The following is a 15341-nucleotide window of genomic DNA, read 5'->3' as shown; positions in this document are numbered from 1 at the left end:
GCTTGGATTTTTAAAAAATATTTTTTCAACCACCCAGATACCTTTGAGCGTGGACTTTTAAAGAATATTTTTTCAACCACCCAGAGACCTTTGAGCGTGGGTTTTTAAAGAATATTTTTTCAACCACCCAGATACCTTTGAGCGTGGATTTTTAAAGAATATTTTTTCAACCACCAACGAACCTATGAACGTGGATTTTTAAAGAATATTTTTTCAACCACCAACAAACCTATGAACGTGGATTTTTAAAGAATATTTTTTCAATCACCCAGATACCTTTGAGCGTGGATTTTTAAAGAATATTTTTTCAACCACCAACGAACCTATGAACGTGGATTTTTAAAGAATATTTTTTCAACCACCAACAAACCTATGAAAGTGGATTTTTAAAGAATATTTTTTCAATCACCCAGATACCTTTGAGCGTGGATTTTTAAAGAATGTTTTTTCAACCACCCAGATACCTTTGAGCGTGGATTTTTAAAGAATATTTTTTCAACCACCCAGATACCTTTGAGCGTGGATTTTTAAAGAATATTTTTTCAACCACCCAGAGACCTTTGAGCGTGGATTTTTAAAGAATATGTTTTCAACCACCAACAGCCCTTTGAGCGTGGATTTTTAAACAATATTTTTTCAACCACCCAGAGACCTTTGAGCGTGGATTTTTAAAGAATATTTTTCAACCACCCAGAGACCTTTGAGCGTGGATTATTAAAGAATATTTTTTCAACCACCCAGTTACCTTTGAGCGTGGATTTATAAAGAATATTTTTTCAACCACCCAGTTACCTTTGAGCGTGGATTTATAAAGAATATTTTTTCAACCACCCAGAGACCTTTGAGCGTGGATTATTAAAGAATATTTTTTCAACCACCCAGTTACCTTTGAGCGTGGATTTATAAAGAATATTTTTTCAACCACCCAGAGACCTTTGAGCGTGGATTTTTAAAGAATATTTTTTCAACCACCCAGAGACCTTTGAGCGTGGATTTTTAAAGAATATTTTTTCAAGCACCCAGATACCTTTGAGCGTGGATTTTAAAGAAAAAAATTTTAACCACCCATAGACCTTTGAGCTTGGATTTGTAAAGAATATTTTTTTAATCACCCAGAGACCTTTGAGCGTGGATTTTTAAAGCATATTTTTCAACCACCCAGAGACCTTTGAGCGTGGATTTTTTAAGAATTTTTTTTTTCAACCACCCAGAAACCTTTGAGCGTGTATTTTTTAAGAATTTTTTTTTCAACCACCCGGAGGCCTTTGAGCGTGGATTTTTAAGCAATATTTTTTCAACCACCCAGAGACCTTTGAGCGTGGATTTTTAAGCAATATTTTTTCAACCACCCAGAGACCTTTGAGCGTGGATTTTTAAGCAATATTTTTTCAACCACCAACAGACCTTTGAGCGTGGATTTTTAAAAAATATTTTTTCAACCACCAACAGACCTTTGAGCGTGGATTTTTAAAAAATATTTTTCAAACCCCAACATACTTTTAATCGTGTATTTTATGACTAACACGTGCTTTATATTGTAAACTTAAAGCCGAAATAAATAAAAATCCTTCCAACTTTATTGAGAACATCCATGTGATATGTATCTTTCTCCCTATCTCTTTGAATGCCTTAGACGAGTGGAAAAGATTTATTTCCATCTATGATAAGATTTCCCATTACCGCATCTGTCCATCATTCAGACCACAGCTATGAGGTTTATTGAGACCATAGACGGACGTGTGAACTTGACAAATAATCTGAGAACAAAAAATATACATTTTATTTAGACCAAAAACAACAAATCTTTCCAATAAAAAATCTGTCTCTGTGAAAATATTTGCCTCAATGAATTTGAAAAAAAAAACCAACAGTTCTTCAAATGATTGACAATTTATTTGTCTGTCCCTTCTTTGTCTATGTTGTTGGTTATATAAGTTTTTATCTTTGCCATTTTTTAAACCAAAAAGAATCCCAATTAAAAGTAAATTGAATATTGGGTCACATCATCCGGTATTAAGTGTCTTATTATTTTCCACAAACATTCGGTGTTGAACCTGAATGATGTTTCTGTGGTTCTTTTGTTTAAAGAATAAGGCGAGATAAAGGGCAAATCAAGTCTTATAAAAATAGCTTACCAAATACATTTCTATGGTTTTAAAATCATCTTAACAAACACAAATTGTAAAAGTGTGTGTGTGCTCTAACTCAATGTGAGCATAAGTTTCAGTTAAAAAAGACCTGCAATGGATTTTTTTCTAAGCTATTTTATTATCTTACAAAATTGACATGGTCAACTTAAAAGAGCAATCTAATTTGGTGTTTATGGTCTTCGCAAAGGCCAGAGATGGGAAACTAATAACTTTGAGCACTTTTTCTATAAAAATCCACGCTTTGTGGTCTTTGATGACCTTAAAAAATTGTTTTAAAAAATCCACGCTTTGTGGTCTTTGATGACCTTAAAAAATTGTTTTAAAAAATCCACGCTTTGTGGTCTTTGATGACCTTAAAAAATTGTTTTAAAAAATCCACGCTTTGTGGTCTTTGATGACCTTAAAAAATTGTTTTAAAAAATCCACGCTTTGTGGTCTTTGATGACCTTAAAAAATTGTTTTAAAAAATCCACGCTTTGTGGTCTTTGATGACCTTAAAAAATTGTTTTAAAAAATCCACGCTTTGTGGTCTTTGATGACCTTAAAAAATTGTTTTAAAAAATCCACGCTTTGTGGTCTTTGATGACCTTAAAAAATTGTTTTAAAAAATCCACGCTTTGTGGTCTTTGATGACCTTAAAAAAATTGTTTTAAAAAATCCACGCTTTGTGGTCTTTGATGACCTTAAAAAATTGTTTTAAAAAATCCACGCTTTGTGGTCTTTGATGACCTTAAAAAATTGTTTTAAAAAATCCACGCTTTGTGGTCTTTGATGACCTTAAAAAATTGTTTTAAAAAATCCACGCTTTGTGGTCTTTGATGACCTTAAAAAATTGTTTTAAAAAATCCACGCTTTGTGGTCTTTGATGACCTTAAAAAATTGTTTTAAAAAATCCACGCTTTGTGGTCTTTGATGACCTTAAAAAATTGTTTTAAAAAATCCACGCTTTGTGGTCTTTGTTGACCTTAAAAAATTGTTTTAAAAAATCCACGCTTTGTGGTCTTTGATGACCTTAAAAAATTGTTTTAAAAAATCCACGCTTTGTGGTCTTTGATGACCTTAAAAAATTGTTTTAAAAAATCCACGCTTTGTGGTCTTTGATGACCTTAAAAAATTGTTTTAAAAAATCCACGCTTTGTGGTCTTTGATGACCTTAAAAAATTGTTTTAAAAAATCCACGCTTTGTGGTCTTTGATGACCTTAAAAAATTGTTTTAAAAAATCCACGCTTTGTGGTCTTTGATGACCTTAAAAAATTGTTTTAAAAAATCCACGCTTTGTGGTCTTTGATGACCTTAAAAAATTGTTTTAAAAAATCCACGCTTTGTGGCCTTTGATGACCTTAAAAAATTGTTTTAAAAAATCCACGCTTTGTGGTCTTTGATGACCTTAAAAAATTGTTTTAAAAAATCCACGCTTTGTGGTCTTTGATGACCTTAAAAAATTGTTTTAAAAAATCCACGCTTTGTGGTCTTTGATGACCTTAAAAAATTGTTTTAAAAAATCCACGCTTTGTGGTCTTTGATGACCTTAAAAAATTGTTTTAAAAAATCCACGCTTTGTGGTCTTTGATGACCTTAAAAAATTGTTTTAAAAAATCCACGCTTTGTGGTCTTTGATGACCTTAAAAAATTGTTTTAAAAAATCCACGCTTTGTGGTCTTTGATGACCTTAAAAAATTGTTTTAAAAAATCCACGCTTTGTGGTCTTTGATGACCTTAAAAAATTGTTTTAAAAAATCCACGCTTTGTGGTCTTTGATGACCTTAAAAAATTGTTTTAAAAAATCCACGCTTTGTGGTCTTTGATGACCTTAAAAAATTGTTTTAAAAAATCCACGCTTTGTGGTCTTTGATGACCTTAAAAAATTGTTTTAAAAAATCCACGCTTTGTGGTCTTTGATGACCTTAAAAAATTGTTTTAAAAAATCCACGCTTTGTGGTCTTTGATGACCTTAAAAAATTGTTTTAAAAAATCCACGCTTTGTGGTCTTTGATGACCTTAAAAAATTGTTTTAAAAAATCCACGCTTTGTGGTCTTTGATGACCTTAAAAAATTGTTTTAAAAAATCCACGCTTTGTGGTCTTTGATGACCTTAAAAAATTGTTTTAAAAAATCCACGCTTTGTGGTCTTTGATGACCTTAAAAAATTGTTTTAAAAAATCCACGCTTTGTGGTCTTTGATGACCTTAAAAAATTGTTTTAAAAAATCCACGCTTTGTGGTCTTTGATGACCTTAAAAAATTGTTTTAAAAAATCCACGCTTTGTGGTCTTTGATGACCTTAAAAAATTGTTTTAAAAAATCCACGCTTTGTGGTCTTTGATGACCTTAAAAAATTGTTTTAAAAAATCCACGCTTTGTGGTCTTTGATGACCTTAAAAAATTGTTTTAAAAAATCCACGCTTTGTGGTCTTTGATGACCTTAAAAAATTGTTTTAAAAAATCCACGCTTTGTGGTCTTTGATGACCTTAAAAAATTGTTTTAAAAAATCCACGCTTTGTGGTCTTTGATGACCTTAAAAAATTGTTTTAAAAAATCCACGCTTTGTGGTCTTTGATGACCTTAAAAAATTGTTTTAAAAAATCCACGCTTTGTGGTCTTTGATGACCTTAAAAAATTGTTTTAAAAAATCCACGCTTTGTGGTCTTTGATGACCTTAAAAAATTGTTTTAAAAAATCCACGCTTTGTGGTCTTTGATGACCTTAAAAAATTGTTTTAAAAAATCCACGCTTTGTGGTCTTTGATGACCTTAAAAAATTGTTTTAAAAAATCCACGCTTTGTGGTCTTTGATGACCTTAAAAAATTGTTTTAAAAAATCCACGCTTTGTGGTCTTTGATGACCTTAAAAAATTGTTTTAAAAAATCCACGCTTTGTGGTCTTTGATGACCTTAAAAAATTGTTTTAAAAAATCCACGCTTTGTGGTCTTTGATGACCTTAAAAAATTGTTTTAAAAAATCCACGCTTTGTGGTCTTTGATGACCTTAAAAAATTGTTTTAAAAAATCCACGCTTTGTGGTCTTTGATGACCTTAAAAAATTGTTTTAAAAAATCCACGCTTTGTGGTCTTTGATGACCTTAAAAAATTGTTTTAAAAAATCCACGCTTTGTGGTCTTTGATGACCTTAAAAAATTGTTTTAAAAAATCCACGCTTTGTGGTCTTTGATGACCTTAAAAAATTGTTTTAAAAAATCCACGCTTTGTGGTCTTTGATGACCTTAAAAAATTGTTTTAAAAAATCCACGCTTTGTGGTCTTTGATGACCTTAAAAAATTGTTTTAAAAAATCCACGCTTTGTGGTCTTTGATGACCTTAAAAAATTGTTTTAAAAAATCCACGCTTTGTGGTCTTTGATGACCTTAAAAAATTGTTTTAAAAAATCCACGCTTTGTGGTCTTTGATGACCTTAAAAAATTGTTTTAAAAAATCCACGCTTTGTGGTCTTTGATGACCTTAAAAAATTGTTTTAAAAAATCCACGCTTTGTGGTCTTTGATGACCTTAAAAAATTGTTTTAAAAAATCCACGCTTTGTGGTCTTTGATGACCTTAAAAAATTGTTTTAAAAAATCCACGCTTTGTGGTCTTTGATGACCTTAAAAAATTGTTTTAAAAAATCCACGCTTTGTGGTCTTTGATGACCTTAAAAAATTGTTTTAAAAAATCCACGCTTTGTGGTCTTTGATGACCTTAAAAAATTGTTTTAAAAAATCCACGCTTTGTGGTCTTTGATGACCTTAAAAAATTGTTTTAAAAAATCCACGCTTTGTGGTCTTTGATGACCTTAAAAAATTGTTTTAAAAAATCCACGCTTTGTGGTCTTTGATGACCTTAAAAAATTGTTTTAAAAAATCCACGCTTTGTGGTCTTTGATGACCTTAAAAAATTGTTTTAAAAAATCCACGCTTTGTGGTCTTTGATGACCTTAAAAAATTGTTTTAAAAAATCCACGCTTTGTGGTCTTTGATGACCTTAAAAAATTGTTTTAAAAAATCCACGCTTTGTGGTCTTTGATGACCTTAAAAAATTGTTTTAAAAAATCCACGCTTTGTGGTCTTTGATGACCTTAAAAAATTGTTTTAAAAAATCCACGCTTTGTGGTCTTTGATGACCTTAAAAAATTGTTTTAAAAAATCCACGCTTTGTGGTCTTTGATGACCTTAAAAAATTGTTTTAAAAAATCCACGCTTTGTGGTCTTTGATGACCTTAAAAAATTGTTTTAAAAAATCCACGCTTTGTGGTCTTTGATGACCTTAAAAAATTGTTTTAAAAAATCCACGCTTTGTGGTCTTTGATGACCTTAAAAAATTGTTTTAAAAAATCCACGCTTTGTGGTCTTTGATGACCTTAAAAAATTGTTTTAAAAAATCCACGCTTTGTGGTCTTTGATGACCTTAAAAAATTGTTTTAAAAAATCCACGCTTTGTGGTCTTTGATGACCTTAAAAAATTGTTTTAAAAAATCCACGCTTTGTGGTCTTTGATGACCTTAAAAAATTGTTTTAAAAAATCCACGCTTTGTGGTCTTTGATGACCTTAAAAAATTGTTTTAAAAAATCCACGCTTTGTGGTCTTTGATGACCTTAAAAAATTGTTTTAAAAAATCCACGCTTTGTGGTCTTTGATGACCTTAAAAAATTGTTTTAAAAAATCCACGCTTTGTGGTCTTTGATGACCTTAAAAAATTGTTTTAAAAAATCCACGCTTTGTGGTCTTTGATGACCTTAAAAAATTGTTTTAAAAAATCCACGCTTTGTGGTCTTTGATGACCTTAAAAAATTGTTTTAAAAAATCCACGCTTTGTGGTCTTTGATGACCTTAAAAAATTGTTTTAAAAAATCCACGCTTTGTGGTCTTTGATGACCTTAAAAAATTGTTTTAAAAAATCCACGCTTTGTGGTCTTTGATGACCTTAAAAAATTGTTTTAAAAAATCCACGCTTTGTGGTCTTTGATGACCTTAAAAAATTGTTTTAAAAAATCCACGCTTTGTGGTCTTTGATGACCTTAAAAAATTGTTTTAAAAAATCCACGCTTTGTGGTCTTTGATGACCTTAAAAAATTGTTTTAAAAAATCCACGCTTTGTGGTCTTTGATGACCTTAAAAAATTGTTTTAAAAAATCCACGCTTTGTGGTCTTTGATGACCTTAAAAAATTGTTTTAAAAAATCCACGCTTTGTGGTCTTTGATGACCTTAAAAAATTGTTTTAAAAAATCCACGCTTTGTGGTCTTTGATGACCTTAAAAAATTGTTTTAAAAAATCCACGCTTTGTGGTCTTTGATGACCTTAAAAAATTGTTTTAAAAAATCCACGCTTTGTGGTCTTTGATGACCTTAAAAAATTGTTTTAAAAAATCCACGCTTTGTGGTCTTTGATGACCTTAAAAAATTGTTTTAAAAAATCCACGCTTTGTGGTCTTTGATGACCTTAAAAAATTGTTTTAAAAAATCCACGCTTTGTGGTCTTTGATGACCTTAAAAAATTGTTTTAAAAAATCCACGCTTTGTGGTCTTTGATGACCTTAAAAAATTGTTTTAAAAAATCCACGCTTTGTGGTCTTTGATGACCTTAAAAAATTGTTTTAAAAAATCCAAGCTTTGTGGTCTTTGATGACCTTAAAAAATTGTTTTAAAAAATCCAAGCTTTGTGGTCTTTGATGACCTTAAAAAATTGTTTTAAAAAATCCACGCTTTGTGGTCTTTGATGACCTTAAAAAATTGTTTTAAAAAATCCACGCTTTGTGGTCTTTGATGACCTTAAAAAATTGTTTTAAAAAATCCACGCTTTGTGGTCTTTGATGACCTTAAAAAATTGTTTTAAAAAATCCACGCTTTGTGGTCTTTGATGACCTTAAAAAATTGTTTTAAAAAATCCACGCTTTGTGGTCTTTGATGACCTTAAAAAATTGTTTTAAAAAATCCACGCTTTGTGGTCTTTGATGACCTTAAAAAATTGTTTTAAAAAATCCACGCTTTGTGGTCTTTGATGACCTTAAAAAATTGTTTTAAAAAATCCACGCTTTGTGGTCTTTGATGACCTTAAAAAATTGTTTTAAAAAATCCACGCTTTGTGGTCTTTGATGACCTTAAAAAATTGTTTTAAAAAATCCACGCTTTGTGGTCTTTGATGACCTTAAAAAATTGTTTTAAAAAATCCACGCTTTGTGGTCTTTGATGACCTTAAAAAATTGTTTTAAAAAATCCACGCTTTGTGGTCTTTGATGACCTTAAAAAATTGTTTTAAAAAATCCACGCTTTGTGGTCTTTGATGACCTTAAAAAATTGTTTTAAAAAATCCACGCTTTGTGGTCTTTGATGACCTTAAAAAATTGTTTTAAAAAATCCACGCTTTGTGGTCTTTGATGACCTTAAAAAATTGTTTTAAAAAATCCACGCTTTGTGGCCTTTGATGACCTTAAAAAATTGTTTTAAAAAATCCACGCTTTGTGGTCTTTGATGACCTTAAAAAATTGTTTTAAAAAATCCACGCTTTGTGGTCTTTGATGACCTTAAAAAATTGTTTTAAAAAATCCACGCTTTGTTGGGTTTACTGGCCTTAAAAATGGCCTTTAAAAATCCATGCTTTGTGGTCTTTGATGGCCTTAAAAAATTGTCTTTAAAAATCCACGCTTTGTGGTCTTTGATGACCTTAAAAAATTGTCTTTAAAAATCCACGCTTTGTGGTCTTTGATGACCTTAAAAAATTGTCTTTAAAAATCCACGCTTTGTGGTCTTTGATGACCTTAAAAAATTGTCTTTAAAAATCCACGCTTTGTGGTCTTTGATGACCTTAAAAAATTGTCTTTAAAAATCCACGCTTTGTGGTCTTTGATGACCTTAAAAAATTGTCTTTAAAAATCCACGCTTTGTGGTCTTTGATGACCTTAAAAAATTGTCTTTAAAAATCCACGCTTTGTGGTCTTTGATGACCTTAAAAATTTGTCTTTAAAAATCCACGCTTTGTGGTCTTTGATGACCTTAAAAAATTGTCTTTAAAAATCCACGCTTTGTGGTCTTTGATGACCTTAAAAAATTGTCTTTAAAAATCCACGCTTTGTGGTCTTTGATGGCCTTAGGAAATGTTCTTTAAAAATCCACGTTTTGTGATCTTTGATGGTCTTTAACAAATTGTCTTTAAAAATCCACGCGTTGTGGTCTTTGATGGCCTAAAAACAATTCTTTAAATTCTACTGTTTGTGGTCTTTGTAAGCCTTAAAAAGTTGTCTTAAAAAATCCCCGCATTGTGGTCTTTGGTGGCCATAAAAAATTGTGTTTAAAAATCTCCGCATTGTTGTCTTTGATGTCCTTAAAAAATTGTCTTTAAAAATCCCCGCATTATGGTCTTCGATTGCCTTAAAAATTGTCTCTAAAAATCCACGCTTTGTGGTCTTTGATGGGCTGAAAAAAATCTATCCTTTGTGTCTTTGGTTGATCGAAATAATTATTCTTTAAAAATCATCGCTTTGTGGTCCTTGAGTTGTTGAAAAAAATTGTTAAGCTTTTTATTTTCCATCTCTGCTTGCCAAGACTTAAATACCTTTATACTTATTTCCAAGAAGACAGACACACGAAGGACGAGTGTATTTGTCCATTCAGTTTTAAAGTACGTGTTTTCTTGCAATCTGCTTGCTGCTTCGTCACACTTGTATGACCTCGATGTAATTTGATGAAATTGTGGTAAATTCTTTTTAACATTTCTCTTCCCTCTTTCTTTTTGAGAGGACATCAGGCGTATAAGAAACTCCCATCATCATCACCATCATCATTACCCAGGTGGTCAGAGCACCTGAGTGGATATCTAGCAGACTGATTGACCAAAGGATGAAGGTGCTGTTGAGTATGGCTCAATAGGCGTTAAAATGTAAATGGGCCAAACAATTTACACACAACATTGCCCACCTCGCCTTTAAAGAGCCAAACAAGTTCCCGCAAATGTTTGCTCTTCATCAATGACTTGTGGTGGCCGAAACACTTATCCTTTTAACGTTGGCTCAATTTTTGGGGCCTACCAAACCATCAGCAGCAACACGAACAAGGCAGGTGGTAGTTGTGTGCCCATTACAAATTGTGTGTATGAATGGGCTTGTCTATTCGAATGAATGACTGACTGCTGACCAAAAGAAAAATGTTGATGAAAAATTCGTAATTACTCTTAATTTTAAAGGATTCCATTTAGTTGCTGTTTTGCCTGCAACTTGATTCTAAATCGAGCAACAACTCATTGCCAAAAATTACTACCCATTTGTTGTAATGTGTAGAAGCAGCAGTCTTGTTGTTGGTCGTTAGCTTCCCATCATGGTGTTGGAAGTGATTCATAATTTGCCAAGCAATTGGAATACGAACGACAAGTCATTGACCAATTCTTATGATGCCTTTAGATACTGAATGATAAATTAACCAAATTAGAGATTTTATAAATGAAATAGCAAGTGGGTCGATGGATGGTTGGATGAATGAGTGTCTAAATGTAAATCATTTAGAAAAGCTTACATATGGCATAGACACCAACTCCAAATGTTTTTATGTATCGGGGTGAAGAGGTTTAACATTTGGATAATTCGTCAAGAAATCCGATAATGGATGATGTCATTTGCTGTTAGGAATTATGTAATCTGGTGGCGGATAAAATGGTAAAAGAGAGAACTGTCAAAATTGCCCTCTCATGACCAGTTTTACCAGAAAAGTAAAGGAACGAAAAAATGGTATATCTGGTAGCAATGTCAAAAAGAAACATAAAAATTCAATTTACTTCTTTTATTTCACAGTTTTTAATTTTGATTTGTCAGCGTTCGCCTTTTTCTTCTGTTTTTCGTTCATTTTTCTTCATTGTGAAATAATCGTCAAATGTCGAAAAATCAGTTCTACCATTTTTTACCTGCAGGAATTTGTCTGGTAGCCTGTGGTAGAAGAGAAAGGCATAAGTGCCCTCTCTCCTCTCTCACGCTCTTAAAAATTGCTGCCAGTTTTAGCATAGTACACACGGTCCAACAAAACTGACACTCATCGAGGTCTATTTCGTTAATATCAAAGTCTAGCTGAATAATTACTTTCCTAATCACTAAATTATACCTTAAATGTTGTATTTGAATCATTTTTAGGTAACAAAAAGTTTTTATTTGCCAGAAAATTGCCGTAAAAGTACGTTGACTGTCAGTTTTGTTGGACCGTGTGCACTATGCTTTTACCACTTTTTGGGGTTAGGGAACGCTTTGCAGGTTAAAAATGGTAACAAATAGTAAAAATGGTAACCTCAGGTAAGTAAAGGAACACAGCTTATGGGTAAACTTGTCGATAACAACATTTTAGTGCCGATAACAATATCTTCTATTGCAAATGTTGTCGATAACAATACTTTCTTTAGAAAATGTTGTCGATAAGATTATTTCTTTAGAAAGTGTTATCGATAATAATATTTTGTACGGAAAAATTTGGCGATAACAGCAATTTCAATGCACAATATTGTCGATAAATAATGTAAAATAAATAATGGCGATAACAATATTTTCTGTATAAAATATTGTCGATAACAATGTTTTCTATAGGAAATTTTGTATAGAAAATGTTGTCGACAGCAAATATTCGTATAAAAAATAAAGACTATTGGACAATTTCTATAGAAATTTTTGTCGATACGACAATTTCTATAAACATTTATGTCGATAACAACTTTTTCTATTTTATTGTAACAATAGTTTGTAACAATACTCCCTGTATTCTCGACAACAGTATTTTCTAAAGGAAATATTGCCGATAAAAATTTTTATAGAATATGTTGTCGATAACAACAATTTATATAGAAATTTTAGTTGATAACAATATTTTTGATAGAAAATATTGTCGATAACAATATTTTTCGTAGAAAATATTGGCGATACAATATTTTGTATAGAAAATATTGTCGATAACAACAATTTCTTTAGAAAATTTTGTCTATAACAATAATTTCTATAAAAAATATTTTGTATAGAAAACCTAGTCGATAACAATATGTTTCATAGAAAATTTAGTCGATAACAATATTTTCTATAGGAAATATTGTCGATAAAAGTATTTTCTTTAGGAAATATTGCCGACAACAATATTTTTAATCGGAAATATTTGTGATAACTGTTATCGAAAAAATATTTTTATAGGAAATATTATCAAAAACAAGATTTTCTATACAAAATGTCAGTCAGTTTTGCTGAAATAATCGGTTGCTTGTCAGTGTGGCCGTTCATTTTAGTCAGTCATCAGGCAACCACAAAATAATTTGATGTTGCGGGACCGTTTGACAGTTAGCGTTATTTCCGCAAAATCGACAGTCAAAACTGATCGTGTGTACCCCGCTTAACGAAATGTTGTCGATAGGAACACTTTCTACATACAATATGTTGTATTGAACATTTGGTCGATAAATAGCATTTCTATAAAAATATGTTGTCAACCATTGTTCTGTTCCAGAACCTGCAAGAAGCTACTACTTTTTACTACGATAACATTTTTTCCTTTATGTTATCGAAAAAATATTAAAAACTAGTAGATTCTTGCAGTACTGGAACAGACCAAATATTTTGGGCAGGGAGTATTGTCGACAACAGTATTTTTTCAGAAAATATAGTCGATAACAATATTTTCTAACCGAAGTATTTTCGGTTGTTGTCATCGACAACAATTTCTATAGAAAACGATGTCGATAACAACAATTTATATAGAAAATCTTGTCGATAGCATTATTTCTGGTAACAAATATTGTCGATAGCAATACTTTTAAAAGCAAATATTGCCGATAACAATATTTTTGATAGGAAATGTATTTGATAACAATATTTTGGATAGAAAATATTGACGATAACATAGTTTTTGGTAGAAAATATTGTCGATATTTTTCTTCTATAGCATAAAATCTTGTTCTTCTATAGGAAGGTCGATAACAATATTTCTTGGAGGAAATATTGTCGATAATAATATTTTCCAATGAAAATATTGTAGGTAACAAAAATATTGTCGATAACAACAATTTCTTTAGAAAATTTTGTCTATAACAATATAGGAAATATTGTCGATAAAAGTATTTTCTTTAGGAAATATTGCCGACAACAATATTTTTAATCGGAAATATTTGTGATAACTGTTATCGAAAAAATATTTTTATAGGAAATATTATCAAAAACAAGATTTTCTATACAAAATGTCAGTCAGTTTTGCTGAAATAATCGGTTGCTTGTCAGTGTGGCCGTTCATTTTAGTCAGTCATCAGGCAACCACAAAATAATTTGATGTTGCCGGACCGTTTGACAGTTAGCGCTATTTCCGCAAAATCGACAGTCAAAACTGATCGTGTGTACCCCGCTTAACGAAATGTTGTCGATAGGAACACTTTCTACATACAATATGTTGTATTGAACATTTGGTCGATAAATAGCATTTCTATAAAAATATGTTGTCAACCATTGCTCTGTTCCAGAACCTGCAAGAAGCTACTACTTTTTACTACGATAACATTTTTTCCTTTATGTTATCGAAAAAATATTAAAAACTAGTAGATTCTTGCAGTACTGGAACAGACCAAATATTTTGGGCAGGGAGTATTGTCGACAACAGTATTTTTTCAGAAAATATAGTCGATAACAATATTTTCTAACCGAAGTATTTTCGGTTGTTGTCATCGACAACAATTTCTATAGAAAACGATGTCGATAACAACAATTTATATAGAAAATCTTGTCGATAGCATTATTTCTGGTAACAAATATTGTCGATAGCAATACTTTTAAAAGCAAATATTGCCGATAACAATAATTTTGATAGGAAATGTATTTGATAACAATATTTTGGATAGAAAATATTGACGATAACATAGTTTTTGGTAGAAAATATTGTCGATATTTTTCTTCTATAGCACAAAATCTTGTTCTTCTATAGGAAGGTCGATAACAATATTTCTTGGAGGAAATATTGTCGATAATAATATTTTCCAATGAAAATATTGTAGGTAACAATACTTTCTATAAGAAGTATTGTCGATAACAATATGTTCTGTAGGAAATATTGTCGATAACAACAATTTTAATAGAAAATATTGTCGATAACACTATTTTGTATAGCAAATGTAGTCGATAACAATATTTTGTGTAGAAAATGTTGCCGATAACAGTATTTTGTACAGAAAATATTGTCGATTACAACACTTCCTATAGAAAATATTGTCGATTACAACAATTTATAGAGAAAATATTGTCGATAACAATAATTTCTTTCTAAAATATTGTAGATAACAAGAATTTCTATGGAAATTGTTATTATCGGCAATGTTTTCAATAAAAATTGTTGTAATCGACAATATTTTCTATAGAAATTTTTGTAATTGGCAATATTTTCTATACAAAATAATGTTATCGACAACATTTTTTACACAAAATATTGTTATCGACTACATTTTCTATACAAAATAGTGTCTTCGACAATATTTTCTATAGATAATATTGTCATCGACAATATTTTCTATAGAAGATATTTTTATCGACAGTTTTTCCTACTGAACATATGTTATAGACAATATTTCCTATAGAACATATTGTTGTCGACAAAATTTCTTATAGAAAGTATTGTTACCGACAACATTTTCTTTGGAAAATATTATTATCGACAATATTTCATATAAGAAATATTATTATCGACCATGTTTCCTATAGAAGAATAAGATTTTATGTTGTGTCGATAACAACAATTTCTATAGCAAATATTGTTGATAACAATATTTGCTATATAAAATATCGTCGATTATAACATTTGCTGCATAAAATATTGTCGATAATAATATTTTCTAAACAAAATATTGTCAACATGTTCTGTTGGAAATATTTTCTATAGGAAATATTGGCGATAGCAGTAATTTCTATAGAAAATGTTGTCGAAAACATTATTGGTCTGTTCCAGTACTGCAAGAATCTACTAATTTTTACTGTTTTTTCGATAACATAAAGGAAAAAATGTTATCGTTCTGGTTCTGGAACAGAGCCTATTTTTGAAAATATTTTCGACAACATTATTTTTGATAGAAAATATTGTCTATAACAATATTTTCTATAGGAAATATTGTCGACAAAAATATTTACTAAAGGAAATATTGTCGATAACAATACATATTTCCATAGAAAATATTGTCGGTAACAATAATATAGTAAATGTTTTCGAAAACAATATTATC

The 15341-nt window shown here is 30.7% G+C and overlaps 1 protein-coding gene across 8 annotated transcripts in view; it reads right to left on the bottom strand.

Moving 5' to 3' along the window:
* Nucleotides 1-15341, bottom strand: part of LOC141397341 (kin of IRRE-like protein 1) — a 323500-nt gene that overhangs the window by 41681 nt on the left and 266478 nt on the right. The window lies entirely within an intron of this gene.

This window comes from Musca autumnalis, unplaced genomic scaffold (assembly GCF_047663935.1).
Source record: "Musca autumnalis isolate F117 unplaced genomic scaffold, ASM4766393v1 scaffold_1, whole genome shotgun sequence".
Classification (NCBI taxonomy): Eukaryota; Metazoa; Arthropoda; class Insecta; order Diptera; family Muscidae; genus Musca; species Musca autumnalis.
The sequence above is the reverse complement of the archived record's forward strand: the minus strand, read 5'-3'. Positions and strand labels throughout refer to the sequence as shown.